The 24,299-nt window shown below is 37.6% G+C and overlaps 2 protein-coding genes and 1 long non-coding RNA gene across 4 annotated transcripts in view; 1 reads left to right on the forward strand and 2 right to left on the reverse strand.

The window, feature by feature from the left end:
• The window catches only part of LOC145720281 (uncharacterized), a 128,452-nt gene extending 107,992 nt beyond the window's left edge, over nt 1-20,460 (reverse strand). The window contains exon 1 of the long non-coding RNA XR_014143191.1: nt 19,831-20,460. This is a non-coding gene — a long non-coding RNA (uncharacterized LOC145720281). The remainder of the gene's footprint in view (nt 1-19,830) is intronic.
• Nucleotides 1-24,299, reverse strand: part of ART3 (ADP-ribosyltransferase 3 (inactive)) — a 147,564-nt gene that overhangs the window by 98,827 nt on the left and 24,438 nt on the right. The gene's annotated exons all lie outside the window — the stretch shown is intronic.
• Nucleotides 1-24,299, forward strand: part of PPEF2 (protein phosphatase with EF-hand domain 2) — a 213,795-nt gene that overhangs the window by 31,216 nt on the left and 158,280 nt on the right. The window lies entirely within an intron of this gene.

Below are 24,299 nucleotides of genomic sequence, written 5' to 3' on the forward strand. Positions count from 1 at the left end.
CTCAAAATATTTGAGAACAGAATGACTGGCAATCAAAACTAAAGAGAAAGGAACTTACATCAGAGAAAGAGCATGCAGGAATGTACAATGGTAAGAAAGTAGAAAGTGAGTTTTGAAAATAATAATTAGATTGGTTTGGAGTGAAGATATAAAGGACTTCAAAAGTCCAACTAACCAACCTTGAGTTTTACTCTTTATAAAGTGGAGATTCATTAAACATTCATGAAGAGGAGAATGAACCTATCCAAATATTTTAAATTATTCTGGGAATAGGACAGGAGGTTGATTGGAATTGGGAAAGACTGGGAAAACAAATACGTTGTCATAGCTCAGGTCTGTATTTCCCAAACTTCAAGTCATTCTCATACCATCTTCACAATTTTTTACCATATTTTCTGATCAATCTTCATTATATGTTGCAAATTCTGTGTTATCACTTTTATTTTACTTACATTTACATAAAAAGGCAAATTTTCACTACTATGTGTGAAATCAGTATCACTTGCTATAGAAATAAAATGTAACAATAAGGGATGCCTGGGTGGCTCAGACGGCTAAGCACCTGCCTTCGGCTCAGGTCATGATCCCAGGGTCCTGGGATCAAGCCCCACATTGGGCTCCCTGCTGAGCGGGGAGCCTGCTTCTCCCTCTCCCTCTGCCCGCTGCTTCCGCTGCTTGTGCTCTGTCAAAAAATAAATAAAATCTTTTTTTAAAAAGATTTTATTTATTTATTCACAGGAGACAGAGAGAGAGAGAGGCAGAGGGAGAGGCAGGCTCCCCGCGGAGCAGGAAGCCCGATGCGGGACTCTATCCCAGGACCCTGGGATCATGACCTGAGCCGAAGGCAGACGCTTAACCGTCTGAGCCACCCAGGCGCCCAAAAAAATAAATCTTAAAAAAAAAAAATAACAATAAAAGGAAACACAATGAACAAATACTAAATTCCAGCTAGATGTTATTGTGCCAAATTTCAAAGCCTCAGGCCTTCTCTGTTTGTCAAAGAGAGATTAACATAGTTGATGAGGTGTTTGAAAGCTATACTAACACCAAATTGACACTTTCCATGATTTAATCAGGGAGGCTAAAATTAAAATGAGATTAATGAATATTAAATGTTATTATCAGTGAGCCCCCTGGCATTGTCCCACATTTCAGGAAACACTGGTTTGAAAAGTAAGGGCAGTAAGTTAAACAGCATTACCATATAACCCAGCAATCCCACTCCTAGGTATATAACTAAAAGAAATAAAAACAGTTATTCAAACAAAAACTTGCACACAAATGTTCAGACAGCACTATTCACAATAGCTGAAAAGTAGAAATACTCAAATATCCATCAAAAGATAAATGGATAAAGAAAATGTGGTATAGGGACGCCTGGGTGGCTCAGTCGTTAAGCATATGCCTTCGGCTCAGGTCATGGTCCCAGGGTCCTGGGATCGAGCCCCGCGTTGGGGTCCCTGCTCCATGGGAAGCCTGCTTTGCTTCTCCCTCTCCCACTCCCCCTGCTTGTATTCCCTCTCTCTGTGTGTCTCTGTCAAATAAATAAAATCTTAAAAAAAAAAAAGAAAATGTGGTATATATACAAAATAGAATATTATTTAGCCATAAAAAGAAATGAAATACTGACAGAGACTACAATCTAGATTAACCCTAAAAATAAGATGCTAAGGGGCTCCTGGGTGGCTCAGTCAGTTAAGTGTCCAACTCTTAATTTCAGCTTGGGCTCCCCAGGCTCAGCGTGGAGTCTGCTTCTCTCTCTCCCTCCCTCCCTCCCTCCCGCCACTTGTGCTCTCTGTCTCTCTCTCTCATTTTTAAAATAAATAAATAAATAAAATCTTTGGTGGGGGGTGGGAGAAGATGCTAAGTGAAAGAAACCGAACACAAAAGGTAACAGATTAATGATTCCATTTATATGAATTATCTAGAATAGGCAAATCCATAGAAACAGAAACAGATTAATGGTTGTCAGGGGCTGAGAGATGATAATGAGGAATGACTGCTTAATGGGTACAGAGTTTCTGTCTGGGGTAATAAAAAAAGTTTAGAACTAGATAACAGTGATGATTATATAACACTGAATGCACTTAAAGCCACTGAATTGTATAGTTTTAAATGGTTAAGGAATCAAAGAAAATGCTAAGGATCTGAATCTGAAATGAAAGCAAAGAAGGGAATCAGGAAAAGCTGAGATTTTGATGTTTAAAAGATTAATACTGCCACTAACACAAATAGGGAGATCAGAGGAAGATATGGTTTAGCTGTAGGCTGGGTTTGGGTTTTTTTTACATAATTTTTTTAAAGATTTTATTTATTTGAGAGAGAGCGAGAGAGAAGGAACAGGGAGAGGGGCAGAGGGAGCAAGAGAAGCAGACTCCCCAATGAGTAGGGAGCCCGACATGGGGCTCGATCCTGGGACCCCAGGCTTGATCCTGGGACTCTGGGCTCTATCCTGGGACTTGGGGATCATGACCTGAGCCAAAGGCAGACCCTTAACTGACTGAGCCACCCAGGCGCCCCTGCAGGTTGAGTTTTAAATACATACAACCTAAGATGCAAATATTTAGTGATCTAGAAATTCCGAACTGTTTCCTCTAATTAACCAAAAGGAGCTTATAAATAGATGGGATAATTTTGCATAGTAGTACTAGAAAAAATTGTATTTAATTACGTTTGGCTATTGATATGTACTAAATATACCCACAAAGAATTAATATACCTCTTTGGTATATGTTTCTTAAAGACTTCCAGAACCAACAAAATTTGTAAATCCTTACGATACAGTCAATGCATCCTGTGGGTTATAAACAGTATACTCTCATACCCACAGCTGTTTGGTAGGGGAAGGAAAGATAATATTACTTAGTTGCTTCTTCTTGCCTTGTCTGTAAATTTTATTTGAAACTGACATCTTTCTGTACATTGCAACTATAGTTTCATTTAGGTACCAAATTAGGATAACTACACTACCTGGAAATCCCAGCCCCATAAATGCAGATGAAGTTGCTTGATGCTGCTCAATAGACTGCTACTATATTAGAAATGCCCTGAGGTGAATTAAGAGACCTTCCATAATTTCTCACAAATCATCACTTAGCATTCTTCTTTAAATTGTTTACAAAGAAAAGACAAATTGTCAGTAAGAGCTTGAAGAAAATGAAATGATCTAAAATATGGAAGAGCGGGGCACCTGGGTGACTCAGTTGGTTAAGCATCTGACTCTTGATTTTGGCTCAGGTCATGATCTCAGGGTCCTGGGATCAAGCTCCAAGTTGGGCTCTGCACTCAGCAGGGAGTCTGTTTGAAGAGTCTCTCCCTCTGCCCCTCCCCCCAGTCGCTCACTCTCTAAAAATAAATAAATCTTTAAAAAAATAAATAAAATATGGAATAGCATGCACTATTAAACTACATCAAATTGAACTACGTACTTAAGATTCCTCCTCCCAAAAAAGACAACAATGAATCAATTACAATTAAATCTGGACCTGTTCTAAACTTTTGACTAAAAATGGAACAAAAAATTCACAGAATATTTTATTTAAATCTCTGATTTATGAAGGAGGTAATGCACCCTTACTAAACACACTTTTATAGTGCTCTCAAATGTTAACTCTTCCCCCAAATGACTAAGTCTGCCATATTTGTAAAAGTCCTCCGAAATGCATGAGTTCAGAAACACAGCACTATATTTCAAAGTATGATCTCTGTTTTCTATGGCAATTCCAAAAGAAAACCAACACTGCCCCTATCTCTACCTATACCTTGACAATGGGCCTCTCTTCAACAAAGCCATACGGTTATGGCCTACCTGCTCTGGTTTCATCACTCTCCAGGTTGTCACAAGATTCTGAAAATAAAATCATCTACATTGCCTTTAATACATACGACAGCACAAAAAAATGTATCTACACACACCACACATTCACACACATATATTCTACTCAGCCTGTTAAAAAAAAAAAAAATAGAGGAAGCAAAGCAAATATTGGAAGGAACCTCTTGCCATTTATATTCAGCATCTGTCCAAATGACATGACCTGCAAGTATAATCCATACCACATTAAATTTCTTCAATTCATCCCTTTCTCTTCTATCTCTGTGATTCAAGCTTCAGTTCAAGCCCTAATTAGCCCTTAGATCAGTTTAGCAAAAATGAGCCCGTAGATCAGTTTAGCAAAAATTACCCTACTCCCTTAGTAATTTTACATGCATTAACCAACCCCACCACCACACACACACTCCTTGACTGTAAATCCCTACCTTTCCATACTGTATTTGGAACTGAACCCAGTTCTATTCTGCAGTATCTTTTTCCCTATTGCAATAGTTCTGGAACAAAAATCTGTTTTTACTGCTTTAACTATTGTTCAGTCCTGGTTTTCTCTGGTATCTTCTAAAATGCAAATCTGATATTTTCCTTTTAAAATCTTTCAACACCTTCTCACTGCCTCTGAATAAAGTACACACTGCTTAGCTATCTTTATAAATGCTAACCTCCTTAAACTCTCTACTCCCATCATATTCAATTATTTGTCACTTCCATGCTATTTTCTATCTGAAATGCCCTTCTCCTTCATCCACTTGTCCAACACCTACTCACTTTTCCATACTCTGTTCAAGAGTTACCAGCCACAGGAGCACAGAGGGAGGAAAGGAAAAATAAAACAATACAAAATCAGAGAGGGAGACAAACCATAAAAGACTCTTAATCTCAGGAAACAGAGGGGTGCTGGAGGGGAGGGGGGTGGGGGGATGGGGTAACTGGGTGATGGACATTAAGGAGAGCACATGATGTAATGAGCACTGGGTATTATATAAGACTGATGAATCACTGACCTCTACCTCTGAAACTAATAATATACTGTATGTTAATTGACTTTAAATATAAAAAAAATAGACTTCTAAGAAAATTTGACTAAGTTTAGGCATGAATTCTTTTCTATATTACAGGAAAACTTGAAGTATTATTAAGGAAATTAATTTTCAATATTACAGTATTCAAAACATTGCTTTCTTTGCCGTTTTTGTATACAATTAATTTTTAATTTTTATTGTTATGTTAATCACTATACATTACACCATTAGTTTTTGATGTAGTGTGTATACAATTAATTTTTAAAAGGAAGAAAATATTTCAAAAATATCTTGGATGTAAAACTCTCAAAATTAAGGGTCACATTGTCCCAAAAAGACATTTTGATAGAAAGAGGTGAATTGGTCAATACCATAATTTAATACTAATATGTATTAGAAGAATCATTTTCTAAAAAATAAAAATGATTCTCTGAATCCACAAGAAAAAAAAAAAAAGTTACTTGCCATAATCCTTTCCTGAGCCATCCCACACATATACATTTTAAAATACATCACTCTCTCCTTACTACCTCTACTATAACACATCATTCTTACCTGCTTACAATGCCTTCCTCTCCTAGGAGATTCTAAGACTCCTTTCAGTAATCAGGGATCTCTTTGATGATCTCTGAGTGTCCATGGCTGGTTGTCAAAATTTCTACAATACTTGCTTTTTCAGGACTAAGATCATGTCATACTTACTCAAACTCTTATAGCACCCATGCTAGTAAAATAAAACTGTTAGTGCCCGGAGCAGCAGAAATCAAAGGGTTTTCACCAGATTCTGCACAAAGTGGTCTTCTAGTTGTATAGTTAAGTAATCCTCACATTTGTATAGCTGGCAAATGTTGTACTGAACAATGTTCTTAGAAAATTCATAGATACTTCAAATACTTGTTTTTCTAACTTATAGTAGTCATAATCTTGTGAATCATTTGTATTTTCATTAATTTGTCATTACTGTTGCTTATTTTGCATTAAAATATAAATTTATAAATAATATATAATACATTTATTATAAAATAATACTATATATATATTATAAGACCATAGTTCTCAACACGTGACACCCCCACCCTCACCCCCTAGGGGGTCCTTCATTTTTTTTTTTTTAAAGATTTATTTGAGGGCGCCTGGGTGGCTCAGTCGTTAAGCGTCTGCCTTCAGCTCAGGTCGTGATCCCAGGGTCCTGGGATCGAGTCCCACATCGGGCTCCCTGCTCAGTGGGAAGCCTGCTTCTCCCTTTCCCACTCCCCCTGCTGGTGTTCCCTCTCTCACTGTCTCTCTCTCTGTTGAAAAATAAATAAAATCTTAAAAAAAAAAAAAAAAAAGATTTATTTGAGAGAGAGAGAGAACAAAAGCAGGGAAGAGGAGCAGAGGGAGAGAGAGAAGCAGACCCCCCGCTGAGCAGGGAGCCTGATGTGGGGCTCGATCCCAGGGCTCGATCCCAGGACCCTGGGATCGTGACCTGTGCCTGGGCTGAAGGCTTAACAGACTGAGCCATCGAGGCATCCCCCCCGCCAGGGATCCTTGAGACACTCTCAGGAAGTCTATAAAGTCAAAAATAAATAAATCTTTAAAATATAGTTATTTTAGAGAGAGTACGCAAGCATGAGTGGGGAGAGGGGGAGAGGGAGAGAAGCAGACTCCCCACTAAGCATGGAGCCCAAAATGGGGCTTGATCTCACAACCCTGAAATCATGACCTGAGCCAAAACCAAGGGTCGGACACTTAATCTACAGAGCCACACAGGCACCCCAAAAGTCAAAACTCTTTTCATAGTAATATTAAGGCATTATTTGTCTTCTTTAATCTCATTCTCTCATGAGTTTCCCAAGGGCTAGCTGGCACATAATACTGCAACAAATTAAATGCATAAATAGATGAGAATCTAGCTATCTTCTATTAAGCAAGACATTGCAGACGCTAAAGAGATTTGCAAAAATGTAAAACAATGTTACTCTTTTCACAAATTTTTTTGGAAAATACAATCATTTTTAATAAAAATACATTATTTCTGTTAATATGGAACGGGCTTATCACTACGTTCCAATAACATCCTTGCCTTGCCACTTTTTGAGATGTTATGAATTTCCCACAGATGCCCTCAGCATCCCATGTTAGTTCTTTTAATCTTGCACACACCTTCATTAAATCCTTTTCAGAATTCCAGCTGAGTGTCCTTCAGTTTTCTTCCAGGTCCCTGTCTGATACTTCTCTTGATCCTGGGTCAGACAGATTCATCAAGAAAACCTGTTTCTTCCTGAGGAACAACTGATGCTACTAATTTCAGGTGATCAGGTACCCTGATTTGTTGGTTGATGTCATAGATTTTGTCACTAGAGGCTGATAAAAGCAATTCTCAGTACAGTAGACTGGTTATGAGACTCTGGACTTAGATTGCCTAAAAGGTAATCCTGCTATAGAATCCTATTTTGGCGGGATGCCTGAGTGGTTCAGTCGGTTAAGCAGCTGCCTTCTGCTCTGGTCATGATCCCAGGGTACCAGGATCGAGTCTCACATCAGGCTCCTTGTTATGCAGGGAGCCTGCTGCTCCCCTGCTTGTGCTTGCTCTCTGTCTCTCCCTCTCTCTCTGACAAATAAATAAAATCTTCAAAAATAAATAAATAAAAGAAAAAATAAAGAAGCCTATTACGGCTTATTATAAAACAGGTACAGGTTTCCTCTGATATCTGAAAGTACAGCATTCCTATGAAAACTTTCTTTTTTTTTTTATTAAAGATTTTATTTATTTATTTGAGAGAGAGAGAACACAAGCAGAAGGAGCGGCAGGCAGAGGGAGAAGCAGCAGGGAGCCCGATGTGGGGCTCGATCCCAGGACCCTGGATCATGACCTGAGCCAAAGGCAGACGCTTAACCGACTGAGCCACCCAGGTGCCCTCCTATGAAAACTTTCTTAAGTCAAATGTCATAAAGCAAAGAAATAATTACCATTAATTTATATGGAAAAATTTTTGAGTTTTCCCAGACCCAAAAAATAACCTCTCTTAGGTTTTTCTGGTAACTTAGGACACATCTTGCTAACAGATGCACAAAATAAATAAAGATGAAGCACAGATGCTCACAGACACAGTTCAAAGCTATGGCAGCCTGATGCTGAGATGCTCAGTGTAGTTCCAGGGGAAGGAGTTTGGTGGGCCATGCTTGCTGTTCTGGGTGTGCACTATCTCTATAATGGCTCTGCAAAACAAACACTGAACACCCTTTTCATTTTTCATCTTTTTCCATAAAAGCTAAAATCCTCTTTGGATTTCTTTCAGTTGTCAAAAACAGATACTAACATATGTCTTTGTAAAAGTGACGTGGCATGGAGCACCTGGGTGGCTCAGTTGGCTAAGTGTCTGACTTCGATTCAGGTCATGATCTCAGACTCCTAGGATGGAGCCATGCGTGTCGGGCTCTATTTGTCCCTCTGCCCCTCCTCCCACTCATACATGCACACTCTCTCTCGCTCAAGTAAATAAAATCTTTAAAAAAAAAAAGTGAAGTGGCGTAACACAAACTTCCAAAATACAAGGGATATTTGTTCACCTTATAAAGTGATTAAGATTAAATGTGATAAATTTAAAAAACAGCACAGCTGGGGCGCCTGGGTGGCTCAGTCGTTAAGCGTCTGCCTTCGGCTCAGGTCTTGATCCCAGGGTCCTGGGATCGAGCCCCGCATCAGGCTCCCTGCTTGGCGGGAAGCCTGCTTCTCCCTCTCCCACTCCCCTGACTTGTGTTCCCTCTCTCGCTGTCGCTGTCTCTCTGTCAAATAAATAAATAAAATCTTTAAAAAAAAAAAAAAAAAAAGCACAGCTTAGCACAAAACATATGGTATTAATTTTGACATATTATTAATAAAATAAATTCTAACACCAAGCAGTTTATTCAGGCAGTTAATACGTAAATCAGCCATCCTTTAGATTCCTTATATTAGGAACCATGCCTACCTTGAAAGCCCCTGTATTGGGATTCACCAATACATCTTTTATTTAATTAAAAGATTTTATTTATTTATTTGACAAAGAGAGACACAGCGAGAGAGGGAACACAAACAGGGAGAGTGGGAGAGGGAGAAGCAGGCCTCCCGCTGAGCAGGGAACCCGATGTGGGACTTGGTCCCAGGACCCCGGGATCACGACCTGAGCCGAAGGCAGATGCCCGACTGAGCCCCCCAGGAGCCCCATCACCAATACATCTTAATTCACAGTCTTCCAGCCCTTCTAGAGCTAGGAAGAAAAAGAGACAGAGAAAAAAGAGAAAAATGAAAGAAGTTAAAGAGAAAAATAAAGAAAAAACTTAAAAAATAAAGAGACACAGAGAAAGAGAGAAGGGGAAAGGAAACCAAAAGGAAACCAATTCCCACCTCCTTGTCTTCTTCGCCTATCCTCTAATTTTATCTCCTACTGTCACATTTATTCAGTCTAATTTACTAACCATAGTCTTTCCATCTCTCCGTCTTCAGTTCTTTGATGTCTGGATTAACAACTCAATGACCCTCTCCGGACAGGATGCTGACTTAAACACATCAATCACTCTACTAAACCAAAATATTGTCATAATTTAACAGAGATTCTTGGAAACTCCCCAATGCTTAAGATATAAAATGACTCAAAAAGGTAGTGGCATAATTATGCCACATTTCTTTGGCTCCTCTTCAAAGGAGAAATAAGGGATCTAAAAATATTTCCCTGAAGTGAGGACTTTATGGTAAATTAATTTTTTAACGAATCTCAGGTGTATAGATTTGGATTAATCATCATTTTAGTTGATGATAGTCATCTCTGATCCATGCACACATTGTGTATACATATGTTTGTAATACAATGAAGACCCATGAATTCATTAGAACATTATCACTTAAAATATAGCTATAACTATGTTCCTTCCCTATCATGTTCCCTTGCCTCCTCCAACTCCAAGATAATTAATATCCTGAGTTCTGTGTTTATTATTCCCTTGTTTTTTTAAATTGCGGTAAAAGAAACATAACATTTTGCTATCTTAATCATTTTGAAGTGTACAGTTCAGTGGCATTAAGTACATTCATATTGTTGTGCAACCACTGCTCTCGTTTTTTAAAAAGATTTATATAAACATACCTAAATAAAATATTAAACTTTAGTTACACTGAACTTTATAAAAAGAGTAATCATTCTTGGGGCGCCTGGGTGGCTCAGGATGGTTAAGCATCTGCCTTCAGCTCAGGTCATGATCCCAGGTTCCTGGGATCGAGTCCATGTCTGGCTCCTGGCTCGGTGGGGAGCCTGTTTCTCCCTCTCCCTCTGCCTCTCTCCCTGCTCATGCTCTCTCTGTATCTGTCTCAAATGAATTAAGAAAAAAAAAACTTAGGGGCGCCTGGGTGGCTCAGTCGTTAAGCGTCTGCCTTCGGCTCAGGTCATGATCCCAGGGTCCTGGGATCGAGTCCCACATCGGGCTCCCTGCTCTGCGGGAAGCCTGCTTCTCCCTCTCCCACTCCCCCTGCTTGTGTTCCTGCTCTTGCTATGTCTCTCTCTGTCAAAAAAATAAATTAAAAAAAAATCTTTAAAAAAAAAGAATAATCATTCTGTATTTAATCTCAACACTCTTTTACTTGATGCTATTTTAGAAAAACTCATCTACATTTCCTGCAAACAAGTCTTTCTTGTCTTTGTCAGTTTTATTCCTAAGTATTTCATGTTTTTAAATATTTATTGTTGCTACTGTAAATTTTTCTTTTAAAATGACATTTTAATTATTTGTTACTGATGTAGAAAACATGATATACTGATCTAGCTATCCACTTTGATAAGTTCTGATATTACTTTAACACTTAGTAAATTCTTTTGGGTTTTCTCTGCAGATAATTTCTACAAAGTTTTATTTCTTCCTTTCCAATTCTTGTGGATTACTCTCTTCTTTTTTTGTTTTATTTTTCAGGCTAGGGGTTACAGCAAAATGAAAATGAAGTGAAAAATGGGCATCTTTGTCTTGTTTTGTAAATCCCCAGTATACTTTATTATAGGTAAGCCAAGTTATCTAAATAAGCCCTTTCCTAAGAGTAAATGCTGCATGATCCAACCCTCAGTTCTACCCAGAGACTCACACCTATGGCAATAGAGTAACAGAAACATCTGATGATGCAAATAACTTCATCATCCAGAGAGAAAATACTATTTGTTGCATGTAGGAGAAAAGCTAAAATTTGGCCAGAGAGCTGGCTATATTTGTGAAATGTTAGCTGGTAAAAAACTCATTTAGATTTGTTAAAAATACCCTTCTAATCCCGTCATCTTTAGAACAACCTGAAAGGTGGATAAGTTGGGTGTTAAAATGAGCACCTAATTTTAAGAAGACTGAAGCACAGACACACCTAACATCTAGGATCACAGAGCAAGTGAGAGACAACACTGTATACTGTATCTCTAGATGCCCAGCCCATCCCATCATCCCATCAAGTGAGGAAAGCAAAACACTGTATGGTCTAAAATGCATCCAAACAGAAGCTATTCTCAGTTCTTCCAATCATGATGATTTTAAGGGTCTACCGTCCACTTTGCATTTTGCTTGGACTGGCTGTGAATGATGAAACATATCAAAAATTTAAAAGTATGTAACCAGTATTACCAAACAATGTCAGCTAAGGGAATCTTGTGGGAGTTCAATCAAAACTATCAAAGGGAGGGGCATCTGGGTGGCTTAGTAGGTTAAGCATCCAACTCTTGATCTCAGCTCAGGTCTTGATCTCAGGGTTGTGAATTCAAGCCCTGCATTGGGTTTCTACACTGGGCATGGAGCCTACTTGGAAAAAAAAAAAAAACAAACACAAACAAAAAAAACAAAACAAAACAAACCTATGAAAGGGAAAGCTATGCCCTCCTCTCCTACACTCTCCAAAGTGTATTGTACATCAGGGGAAGGACTTCCCAGTCCACAGAAATCACTGAACTCCTCCAGCTCACTTTTTAGGAAACTTCTTTTAAGCACACTGGTTTCTCGGAAAGCACTTTTTTTCTTGGCCCATAACGAATCAGTCAGGGCAGACTGTTTCTTTTGGCCTGATGCCATAATTAAAGGCTTAAAGATAAACCAGCAGCATCTGAATGAAACTAAAGACGGAATATTTCCTTAACTCTTCTTTTCTTTCAAAACTGAACTCACATCAGTGAATACAAAGAAAGGAAGTATGTCAGAGCTTTGAAAAAATTAGAATGTAAATTTAAGAAGAGCTGTAATTTAGATTTTTATTCAAATGATCCATCTAGGATTGCCTGTGGATATAACAAGTAATAGCTGGCCTTCTATTATCCCTGAAAGGTTGATTTTTTTTTCCCCAAATTCTTCTCCATATTGGTAACACAAAGTTTCTCCCCTTAAGCAAATCCCCACTCAAAACAAGAAGACAGGAATCCTTTGTTTTTATTTTATGCTCACCAGACAACTTCAGGTTACTAATCCAACTTCCCACATACCGTGATACTGGAAAAGGGTGATTTGGATACCAGACTCAGTATTCCCAGTCATTGGACGGTCCTCATTATAAATGAATAAACTATTTTTTTATTTGCATCTTAGTCTCTTGTGGATTAGGCCAGCAGAATTAATTCTTTAAGAACATTAATTTTTTTACTCTGGATGATTAGAAAAAAATAGGAGTTTCTGGACTGTAAAACTGAGAACCAGGGTGCCTGGGTGGCTCAGATGGTTAAGCGTCTGCCTTCGGCTCAGGTCATCATCTCAGGGTCCTGGGATCGAGTCCCGCATCGGGCTCCCTGCTCCTTGGGAGCCTGCTTTTCCCTCTGCCTCTTTCTCTCTCTGTCCCTCATGAATAAATAAATAAATAAATAAATAAACAAATAAACAAACAAACAAAAAACTGAGAACCAGACACTACAGAATCCTAAAAAAGTATTACCATCCTTGTGAAACTCTACCAACCTGCCTGCCTAAGGTTGGCTGGCTTCCTTCTATACCATTTGTTATGACACTTCTCTAATTGTATATGCTTTCCCTTCCTGGCCATTTGTCTAAATAAGCACAATAATGTTCATCTGAACGCTCCTGGTCTTTATGAGTACATTCTTCTATGAACATCCATATTATTTATTGTCTGAACCACTCATTTGGCACTGATCATACAGTTTCTTTTATTGATATTGTTTCATAATTTTTGCTGTTTCCAATTAGAATGCAAGCCATCAAAGACCAACATCAGATCATTTCCCCTGAGAGTAGCTTGGTTCCCAACACAAAGTACACAAACAATTATGAGAACAAGCACAACTCTCCTCATTCTTCCAATACCATCTATGGCCATATATGTAATGTACACTGAAAATATTTGCATTACTTCATTCATTCAGTGCATAATTAAAGAGAACTTCCAATGAATAATTAAGAAGCTTTTTAGGAGCATCATCCTTTGCATATTTACCCCATAGTCCCTGAAATGATTCTGGACTATAGCTCACTAAGAATATCTGTATTAATTCTACCTACTTGAATCTATACTAACTTCTGAGGAAATTACAGTCTTAAGTTAAATTTGGTTCCTCAATCTAGAAAAATCAAGAACAACCATGTCCTAATGTAGAAATATGAGTCAACAGAACTTCTTTTTGAAGATGTACAATTCTTATTTATGCTGTTTCTTCAAATCTGTATAGATTTATCTATCTATCTATCCCTCCCATCCAGTATTTACTGAATACTTCCATATGCCAGGTGATATTCTAGCGGCCATGGACGCAGCTGTGAATAAGACTGATAAGGTCCCTGCTTTTTGACGGCTTATATTTTAGTGTGGAGAAATAGACATTAAACCAGTAAAAAATAACCAAATATCAGATAGAAATACCAAACAGAGAATTAAAAGATCATGGGTGCTTTAGATTGTATGCTAAAAGAAAGTACTACTTAGCTAAAATCCAAATGTCCAGAAGGAATCACCTATGCATAAAACAGGTAAAGCATTCCAGATAAAGAAAACAGCTAATGTAAAGGCCACGGTGACTGGAGTGTAGTGGTTGAGAGAAAAAAAAAGTGAGATGAGGTTAGACAGATAGATAGCAGTTAGACGACAGAGAACTTAATAAAACAAGTTAGTTACAAAATTGGATTTAATTCTAAGTACAACTGGAAGTTGTTGGAGGATCATAAGCAGGGGAGTGACATGGTCACTTACATTTTAAAAATATCACTCTGCTCTGCTACAGCAATTAAAAAGAAAAAAGCATATGTCTAGAAAAAGATTTACGCAGAAATGTTTTTAACAGCTTTATACTAACTACTAAAATGTGGAAACAGTTGAGGTGTCCACCAACAAGAGAATGGATAAACCAACTGGTGTTATTTGTGCAATGGAATACTATGCAGCAATAAAGACAAAATACTGATTCATGCAACTACACCGATGAATCTAAAACATATGCTGAGAAAAAGAAGGTTTGCACTAAAGAGCATATACTGAAATGGTCCTATTTATACGAAGTTCTAGAAAGGAAAAAACAAATCTATAGTTAAAAAAATTCAGAAGAGTAATAGTGTCAGGAGTAGAGGCGATGGGGTGAAGACAGACTGGCAAGTGGCATGAAGGGACTTTCTGGTGTGGCAGTGATATTCTATAACCTGACAGGGATTTCGATTATACAAGTGTATGCATATGTGAGACTCATTTAATGGTACAATGAAGACCCGAACATTTCAATATATGTAAATTTTACCTCAAAAAAAAAAAAAGAACATAAGGGGCACCTGGGTGGCTTAGTCAGTTAAGTATCTGCCCTCAGCTCAGGTCATGATCGCAGGGTCCTGGGATCAAGCCCTGCATCGGGCTCCCTGCTGAGCAGAAATCTGTTTCTCCTTCTCCTTCTCCCTCAGCCCTGCTCGTGTATGCGCACTCTCTCTCTCAAATAAATAAAATCTAATGATAATAATAATAATAACCACAAAAACTAACTCAATAGAAAGCACGCTGGGATGATGGAGTAATATGACCTCCGAAAATCTCCTCTGTAAAAGCAAAAAGAACACTGGAAAAAAAATCTGTCAAAATTCAACTTTTTCAGAACTCTTCAAATTAGCCAAAAGTTTGCAGCAGTATGGAAAACATCTAAGACACAGCTTATCTCATTAAGAACAGAACTCTGTGGCACTTTTCACTGCCCTGTTCTCATTCCCCTTTCGCATGCTCTACACAGTAGTCTTGAAAAATAACAGCCCCACAACTATGTAGCTCTGAAAAGTTGCCTAAAAGCCAATGGAGGGGCAGAATGGGTTTGGAACTGCCCAAAAGCCCATCCTATTTGATTATCACTACTGACTTGGTTAAAGGCTTCCTTAAAAGTTCACAGGGCTTGTCTTTATTTGATTCTGAGCTCACTTGGTTAAACAGCCCTACCCCTAGCTCTAATGCTAAACTAACCAGCAGCAACTGTTTAACAATTATTAACTACCTGAAGTAGTTGGGTCTAATAAAAGACTAAAATTTTAAAAGAAAAACTGGGGAATGGGATGTCTATGGAGGGCTTTGAAAAGCTCCAACATAGTCCTAGGTATCTAGAAGGCCACCCACTGTGCAGGGCTGTGTGCACACACAGAAAAGAACTAAAATGGCCCTCATCTCTCCCTTCAAGCTGACCTTGAGGTTCTGCACAAACAGGAAATGAAAGCAAAGGCAGAACTGTAAACAGCCTCTCAGAGCACGGAAGGCATACCCCAACACATACCCAGAGCCTCTTGGTAAGGGCTGGGAGATTTACTGGTTGGTTCAAGGCATTTAAGGAAGCCTTAGTCCAACTGTTAGCTCACGCTTAAGCTAACTGAACAAAGACTTCAGTAGCTCTACACAATAAACAATAAAGATATTACAGAATTAGTTCAGGAAAATCACCAAAGAGCAAAACAATAGCAAATCCCAAGGAGGGGAAAAACTGGACTTCCTGCGTTACGATGTTATTCAAAAATATCCAGTTTCAACCAAAAAAAATATTATATGACATGCAAAGAGGAAAGTATGGTTCATGCACATTTAGAAAGCATTCAACAGAAACTATTCCTGAGGAAGTCCAGGGGCTTCTTCATTGGACTTACAAGACAAAGACTTTAAGTCAGTTATTATAAATAAGTTAAAAGAAATAAAACCCATGTCTAAAGAATTAACAGAAAGAATGAGAACACGACCTTACCATATAAATATCAATGAAAAAATTATAAAAAAGAATCTCTGGCTTTAAAAAGTATAAAAAAGTGTAATAAGCAAAATAAGATATTCATTAGAGAGATGCAATAGATGATTTAAGCTGGCAAAAGAAAAAAATCAGCAAACCTGAAGACAAGTTCATTGAAATTCTCCATCTGAGAACAGAAAAAAAAAAAGTAAAAAAAAAACTTAACAGAGCCTCAGAAATGTATGGATGGAATACTATCAGGTGTACCAATACATGTATAATGGAAGGACAGAGGAGTGGAGAAAAGGGGGCAGAAAGAATATCTGAAGAAATTATAGCCAAAACGTTCCCCAACTTGATGAAAAACATTAACCTGCATAACTAAAAAGCTCAACAAAGACCAGAGATCTACACCTGACATATCATAATCAAACTGTCAAAAGCCAAAGACAGAATCTTCAAAGCAACGAGAGAAGTGATTCATCATGCACAAGGGAGCCTCAGTAAAATTCCTAAGTTCTCATCAGAAACCACAGAAGCCAGAGGCAGGAGCATGACATATTCAAAGTACAAAAAGAAAAATACTATCATCAAGAATTCTATACCCTGCTGCAAAACAATCCTTCCAAATGAAGGAGACAACTATTGTACAACTCTGTGAATATACTTTAAAACCACTGAACTATTGTATACTTTTAATGGGTAAATCACATGGTATGTAAATTACATCTCAATAAAGCTGTTATATTAAAAAAATGAAAGAGAAATCAAAATATTCCAGATAAACAAAACTCCCTGAGAAAATGTCACTCACAGACCTGCCCTAAAAGAAATACTAAAGAAAGTCCTTCAGCTTAAATGAAAGGCTAGACAGTGACTTAAATCCACAAGCAGCAGCCAAGAGCATCAGTAAAGAGAACACATAGGTAAATATAAAAGTTAGTATAATGCTGTCTTTTCCATCTGGTTTAAAAAAACAACTTAATAAAGCAGTAATTATAAAGCTGCACTAATGAGCTTATGATATATACAAATTTACCTGATATGATAATAGCAGGGGATGAGGAAACAGTTATAATGGAACAAAATTTGTGTATACTATTAAAACTAGATTACTATTAGACAAAAGTATATTGTTTTAAGATGTTAATTATAATCCCCAGGGAATCACTTAAAAAAAAAACAAAACAAAACAGGGTGCCCGGTGGCTCAGTCAGTTAAGCGTCCAGCTCTGGTCACAATCCCAGGGTCCTGGGATCAAGCCCCACATCAGGCTCCCTGCTCCGCGGGAAGCCTGCTTCTCCCTCTCCCACTCCCCCCTACTTGTGTTCCCTCTCTCTCTGTGTCTTTCTCTGTCAAATAAATAAAATCTTTAAAAAAAAAAAAAAAACCAAAACCATGAAAGAGAACAAAGAAGGATCAGAAAAACACAACAAAAACAACCATAAAACAAGTATCAAAATTTCAATAAATATGTGTCTATCAATAATTATTTTGAATGTAAATGAACATTCAAATCAAAAGACAGAGAATGACAAAGTAGATAAAAAAAACAAGACCTATTTATATGCTGCCTACAAGAGAGCCATTTCAGATCTAAAGACACCTGCAGATTTAAAGTGAGAAGGTGGAGAAATATTGATCATGGAAATGGATGTCAAAAGAAACCCAGAGTATAGGGCGCCTGGGTGGCTCAGTCGGTTAAGCATCTGTCTTCAGCTCAGGTCATGATCCTGGAGTCCTGGGATCCAGCCCCCGCATCGGGCTCCCCCCTCAGTAGGAAGTCAGCTTCTCCCTCCGACCCTCCCCCATCTCATGCTCTCTCTCTAATAAATAAGTAAATAAATCTTAAAAAAAAAAAAAAAAGCCAGAGTAGCAATCCTTATAATAGAACAGACTTTAAAACAAAAACTGTAATGAGAAAAAAAAAAGTACACTATACAATCATAAAGAGGACAATCCAACAAGATATAATTGAAAATATTTATGCACCCAACATGGGAGGACCCAAATACATAAAGTAGGTAATAACAAACATAAAGGAAATAATCAACAGTAATAGTAGGGGACTTGAACACCCCACTTACATCGATGGACAGATCATCCAAACAGGAAATCAACAAGAGAATATTTGCTCTGAATGACACACTGGACCAGATGAATTTAACAGATATATTCCGAACATTCCATCTTAAAACAGAATACATGTCCTTCTCAAGTGCACATGAACAGTCTTGAAAAAAGCTCACATATTAGGCAACAAAACAAATCTTAACAAATTCAAAAAGATCAAAGTCATAACATGCATCTTTTCTGACTACAATGCTATGAAACTAGAAATCAACCACAGGAAAAAGTCTGTAAAGGGCCCAAAAATACACGGAAGTTAAATAACATGCTACTAAAATAATGAATAGGTCTACCAAAAAAATCAAAGAAGAAATCAAAAATTACATGGAAACAAATGAAAATGAAAACACAATGATTCAAAATCCTTGGGATGCAGCAAAAGCAGTTCAAGGAAGGAAGTTAATAGCAATATAAACCTACATCAAGAAAAAAGAAAAAACTCAACCTAACCTTATACCTAAAGAATTTCGAAAAATAACAAAATCCAAAACCAGAAAAAATAAAAATTAGAGCAGAAATAAATGATATAGAAACCAAAAGAAAAAAAGTAATAGAACAGATCAATGAAACCAGCAGCTGGTTCTTTGAAAACATCAATAAAATCGATAAACGTGTAGCCACACTCATCAAAAAGAGAGCAGACCCAAAAAAACAAAATCACTAATGAAAAAGGAGAAGTAACAACCAACACCAAAGAAATATGAACCATTTTAAGAGAATGTTATGAAAATTTACATGTGAAAGAACGGTACAACCTAGAAGAAATAGCTAACTTCCTGGAAACATATAACCTACCAAAACTGAATCAGGAAGAAATAGAAATTTGAACAGACAGATTACCAGCAATGAAACTGAATCAGTAATTAAAAAAAAAAACAAACAACTCCATTACTAGGGCGCCTGGGTGGCTCAGTCGGTTAAGCGGCTACCTTCGGCTCAGGTCATGATCCCAGAGTCCTGGGATCGAGCCCTGCATTGGGCTCCCTGCTCGGCGGGAAGCCTGCTTCTCCCTCTCCCACTCACCATGCTTGTGTTCCCTCTCTCGCTGTGTATCTCTCTGTCAAATAAATAAATAAATCTTTAAAAATAAATAAATAAAAAAATTTTTAAAACTCCATTACTGAGCCATCAGAAAAGATGAAATCTTACCATTTACATCGACATGTATGGAACTGGGGGGTATTATGCTGAGCGAAATAAATCAATCAGAGAAAGACAATTATCATTATGGTTTCACTCATATGAAGAATATAAGAACCAGCACAGAGGATCATAGGGGAATGGAGGGAAAACGAATGGGAAGAAATCAGAGAGGTAGACAAACAATGAGAGACTCTTAACTATGGGAAAGAAACTGATGGTTGCTGGAGGGGAAGTGGGTAGGGGAGTGATGCACATGAAGGAGGGCACATGATGTGCTGAGCACTGGGTGTTAATATGTAACTGATGAATTACTGAACTCTACATCTGAAACTAATGATGTACTATATGTTGGCTAATTGAATTTAAATTAAAAAAAAAAACCTCCCAAAAAACAAAAGTCCAGGACCAAAGGGCTTCACAGGCAAATTCTATCACTTAAAGAAGAGTTAATACCCATTCTTCTCAAACTATTCCAAAAAAAACAGAGAAAGGAAAACTTCCAAATTCATTCTACGAAATCAGTATCATCCTGATACCAAAACGAGATAAACACACCACAAAAAAAGAGAACTATGGGCCAATATCTCTGATGAACATAGATGCAAAAAATCCTCAACAAAACACTAGCAAGCCAAATCTAACAATACTTTAAAACAATCATTAACCATGATCAAGTTGGATCTATTCATGAGATGCAAGTGTGGATCAATATTCACAAATCAATGGGATACATTACACATCAATAAGATGAAGGAAAAGAACCATATGACATAGTACAACATCCATTCATAAAAGAACCCTCAACAAAATAGGTCTAGAGAGAACATACCTCGATATAATATAAACCTAACATGAAAAATCTACAGCCAACATCATACTTATGATGAAAAACGGAGAGCGTTTCCCTATAATGTCAGAAACAAGAGAAAAAAGAAAGAAAGAAACAAGACCAGGATGTGTACTCTCACCAATTTTATTCAACATAGTACTGGAAGTCCTAGCCACAGTAATCAGACAACAAAAAGAAATAAAAGGCACCCAAATTGGCAAGGAAGAAGTAAAGCTTTCACTGTTTGCAGATGACGTGGTACTATAGATAGAAAATCCTAAAGACTCCACCAAAATATGGCTACAGCTGATAAATGAATTCGGGATGCAAAATCAATATACAGAAATCTGTTGCATTCCTATACACTAATAATGAAGCAGCAGAAAATGAAATTAAGAAAACAATCCCAATTACAACTGCACCAAAAATAAAATTTCTAGGAAGAAACTTAAGAGATTAAAGACCTGTACTCTGAAAACTCTAAAACACTGATGAAAGAAATTCAAGACGACAAAAAGAAAGACATTCCATGCTCATGGACTGTAAGAAAAAATATCATTAAAATGTCTATACTATCCAAAACAATCTACACCTTTAATACACTCCCTATCAATATACTAGTATTTTCACAGAACTGGAAAAAATAATCCTAAAATTTGTATGGAACCACAAAAGACCCCAAAGAGCCAAACCAATTTTGAAAAAGCAGAACAAAACTGGCAGCATCACAATTCCAGACTTCAAGTTATATTACAAAGCTGTGGTAATTGAAACAGAATAGTACAGCACAAAAACAGACACACACATCAACAGAACAGAACAGAATACCCAGAAATAAACCAACAATTATATGGTTAATTAATCTTCAGCAAAGGAGGAAAGAATATGCAATGGGAAAAGCAGTCTCTTCAACAAATGGTGATGGGAAAATTGGACAGCTACATGCAAAAGAGTGAAAGTAGGCCACTTTCTTACACCATATACAAAAATAAACTCAAAACAGATTGAGAACCTAAATGTGAGACCTGAAACCATAAAAATCGTAGAAGAGAACACAGGCAGTAATTTCTCTGACACTGGCTGTAGCAACATTTTTCTAGATGTATCTCCTGAGGCAAGGGAAATTGAGACCGGTGCTAAAGTTGAACGAGCTGATAGATATGAGCCACCAGCCCAAGAATCTGTTTAAAAGTCAGACATTTAATGGTGACAAATAAAAAATCATATTTGTGATGTTTAAAAATAAATAAATAAATAAACCATTAGGACTACATCAAAATAAAAAGCTTCTTCATGGCAAAGGATGCAATCAACGAAACTAAAAGGCAACCTACTAAATGGAAAAAGGTATGTGCAAATGACATTTGTGATAAAAGGGTTAGTATCCAAAATATACAACGAATTAATACAACTCAATACCCAAAAAACAAATTCTCCAATTAAAATGGGCAGAAGAGGGGCACCTGGGTGGCTCAGTGGGTTAAACGTCTGCCCTCAACTCAAATCATGATCTGGCTCCGGGCTTCCTGCTCAGTGGGGAGTCTGCTTCTCCCACTGCCCCTTCCCCCCTCCTTGTGCATGCTCTCCTCCCCCAAATAAATAAAATCTTTTTTAAAAATAATAAATAAATAAAATGGGCAGAAGACATCAACAGACATTTCTCCAAAGACATACAAATGGTGAGCAAACGCACAGAAAGATGCTCAGGGCACTTGGGTGGCTCAGACAGTTAAGCGTTTGCCTTCAGTTCAGGTCATGATCCCAGGGTCCTTGGATGGAGCCCTGCATCAGGCTCTCTGCTCAGCAGGGGTCTGCTTCTCCCCTCCCTCTGTGCGCTCCCTCTCTCTCTCTCTCTAGTAAATAAAATCTTTAAAAAAAAAAAAAATGCTCAACATCACTCATCAGGTAAATGCAAATCAACACTACAATGAGGTATCACCTCACAACTATCAGAATGGCTAAAACTAAAACAGAAGAAACAACAGGTGTTGGCAAGGATGTGGGAAAAAAGGAACTCTAGTGCACCACTGGTGGGAATGCAAACTGGTACAGCCACTGTGGAAAACAGTATGGAGATTCTTCAAAAAGACTAGAACTACCCTAAGACTCAGTAATTGCACTACTGGATATTTACCCAAAAAATATAAAAACACTAATTCGAAGGGATACATGCACCCCTATGTTTACTTCAGCATTATTTACAATAGCCAAATTATGAAAGCAGGCCAAGTATCCAACAATAGACAAATGGATAAAGAAGATGTGGTATATATATACACAATTCAATTCAATATTATTCAGCCAGAAGAATGAAATCTTGACATTTGCAACAACATGGTTGGAGCTAGAAAATATTATGCTAAGCAAAATAAGTCAGTCAGAGAAAGTCAAATACTATATGATTTCACTCATATGTGGAATTTAAGAAACAAAACAAACTAGCGTAGGAAAAAAGACAAACCAAGAAAGACTACAGAGAACAAACTGATGGTTACTAGAGGGGAGGTGTGTAAGGAAATGAGTGAAATAGGTGATGGGAATTAAAGAGTACATTTATCATGATAAGCACAGAGTAACGTATAGAATTGTTGAATCTCCATACTGTACTCCTGAAACTAACATAACACTGTATGTTAACTGTACTGAAATTAAAATTAAAAACTTTAAAAAATAAGTGAATAAAAATACTTTGAAGTATATACATATGTATCTATGTGATTGTTTACCAGCTAACATTCATGTATATTTGTATACATTTATGAATAACTTATATATACCACAGCATTTTCCATTTTAGTATGAATTCCAGTGTGAGATCCATCTTAAACCTTTTCTGTTTAATTACTGAGGCACCCAAAATAACTTCAAAGATGGTCTCAGCCATTTAGACCGAATGGAAATCAGAAAGTCAAATCAAGAACAATATCCTCGGGGCGCCTGGGTGGCTCAGTTGGTTAAGCGACTGCCTTCGGCTCAGGTCATGATCCTGGAGTCCCGGGATCGAGTCCCGCGTCGGGCTCCCTGCTCAGTGGGGAGTCTGCTTCTCCCTCTCCTGCTTCCCCCTCTTGTGCTCTTTCTCTCTCTTTCTCTCTCAAATAAATAAATAAAATCTTTAAAAAAAAAAAAAGAAGAACAATATCCTCTAAAGAGGCAGCTTAACAGCTGTTAAGAACATGGACTTTAGAGTTAGAATTTCTGGGTTAATGAGTCATTATCTAAGGAATAACAGAGTCAATAATCATAAAACACTTCGAACATAGCGAGGCAGACAGTTTTTGCTTTGTAATGTTTAATTTAAAAAATCAATTAAATAAGAAATATTTTCTCATTAATAACATATCTAACCCACTTCATAGGTAATCTGCCTCAAACTCTATTTTGTTATATATAGAGCGTCTTAGCTGAGAATTTAGATACAAACAAAAGTAAAATTATCATTTTTTTTTCTAATGTTAGAACAGTTCAGAACCTCTTCCATCCTTGATGTCAGACATTTCTCTGAAAATTCTGGCATTTTTACTCACAGTCTAATTTTTTATTCTGTACAAACAGTTATGAGAGGTCCCCTCCATATCACGACCTCTCATAAGCCTTACCCTCATCAGAAGAAAGTCTCTTTGCTGGGTGAAAGTCGTCTGGGTTCTATCCATTCTGGCCTCATTTCCCTTCCTTTTGTCTTTCCAGTTTCCCACAGCTAAGTCCCCTGACTTACTGACTTGAAAGCTCAGCCCTGGAACAGACTGAGCTGGTATTTAGCACTCCAGCAATTTTGGCCTGCCTCAAGCAACAACTTAGTCACTGTTTTGATGACAAAATTCCTACATTTGAGGTTCCAAGTTTTATGTGTGCCCAGTTTGCAGATATGGGCTCTTCTCATGGTATCTGTGCCAAGTTCTAAACCAGTGTCTACCAGCTAAACCAGTTTAATCCCAGGATGGAAACAGCCTTAACCGGGCCTATCTGTAAATTGTTGCAGCTTAGCTGACTATGAAAAGACTTCCCAGATACTTCCCTAGGTTCCAAGTATTCACCTGCATGAAATTTCCCATTGCAGCATGACGTCTGCATTTCAAACAGCATTTCGCCTTGAATCCCATATTGCCAATCAGTTGCAAAAAAACTATTATATCCCTTGGATACTGAATTTCCACTGTTAGGCCCAACACATGTTACACTATATGGGTATCACCTGC

The sequence above is a fragment of the Leptonychotes weddellii genome, chromosome 2 (genome assembly GCF_054177405.1).
Source record: "Leptonychotes weddellii isolate Sample4059 chromosome 2, ASM5417740v2, whole genome shotgun sequence".
Lineage (NCBI taxonomy): Eukaryota > Metazoa > Chordata > Mammalia > Carnivora > Phocidae > Leptonychotes > Leptonychotes weddellii.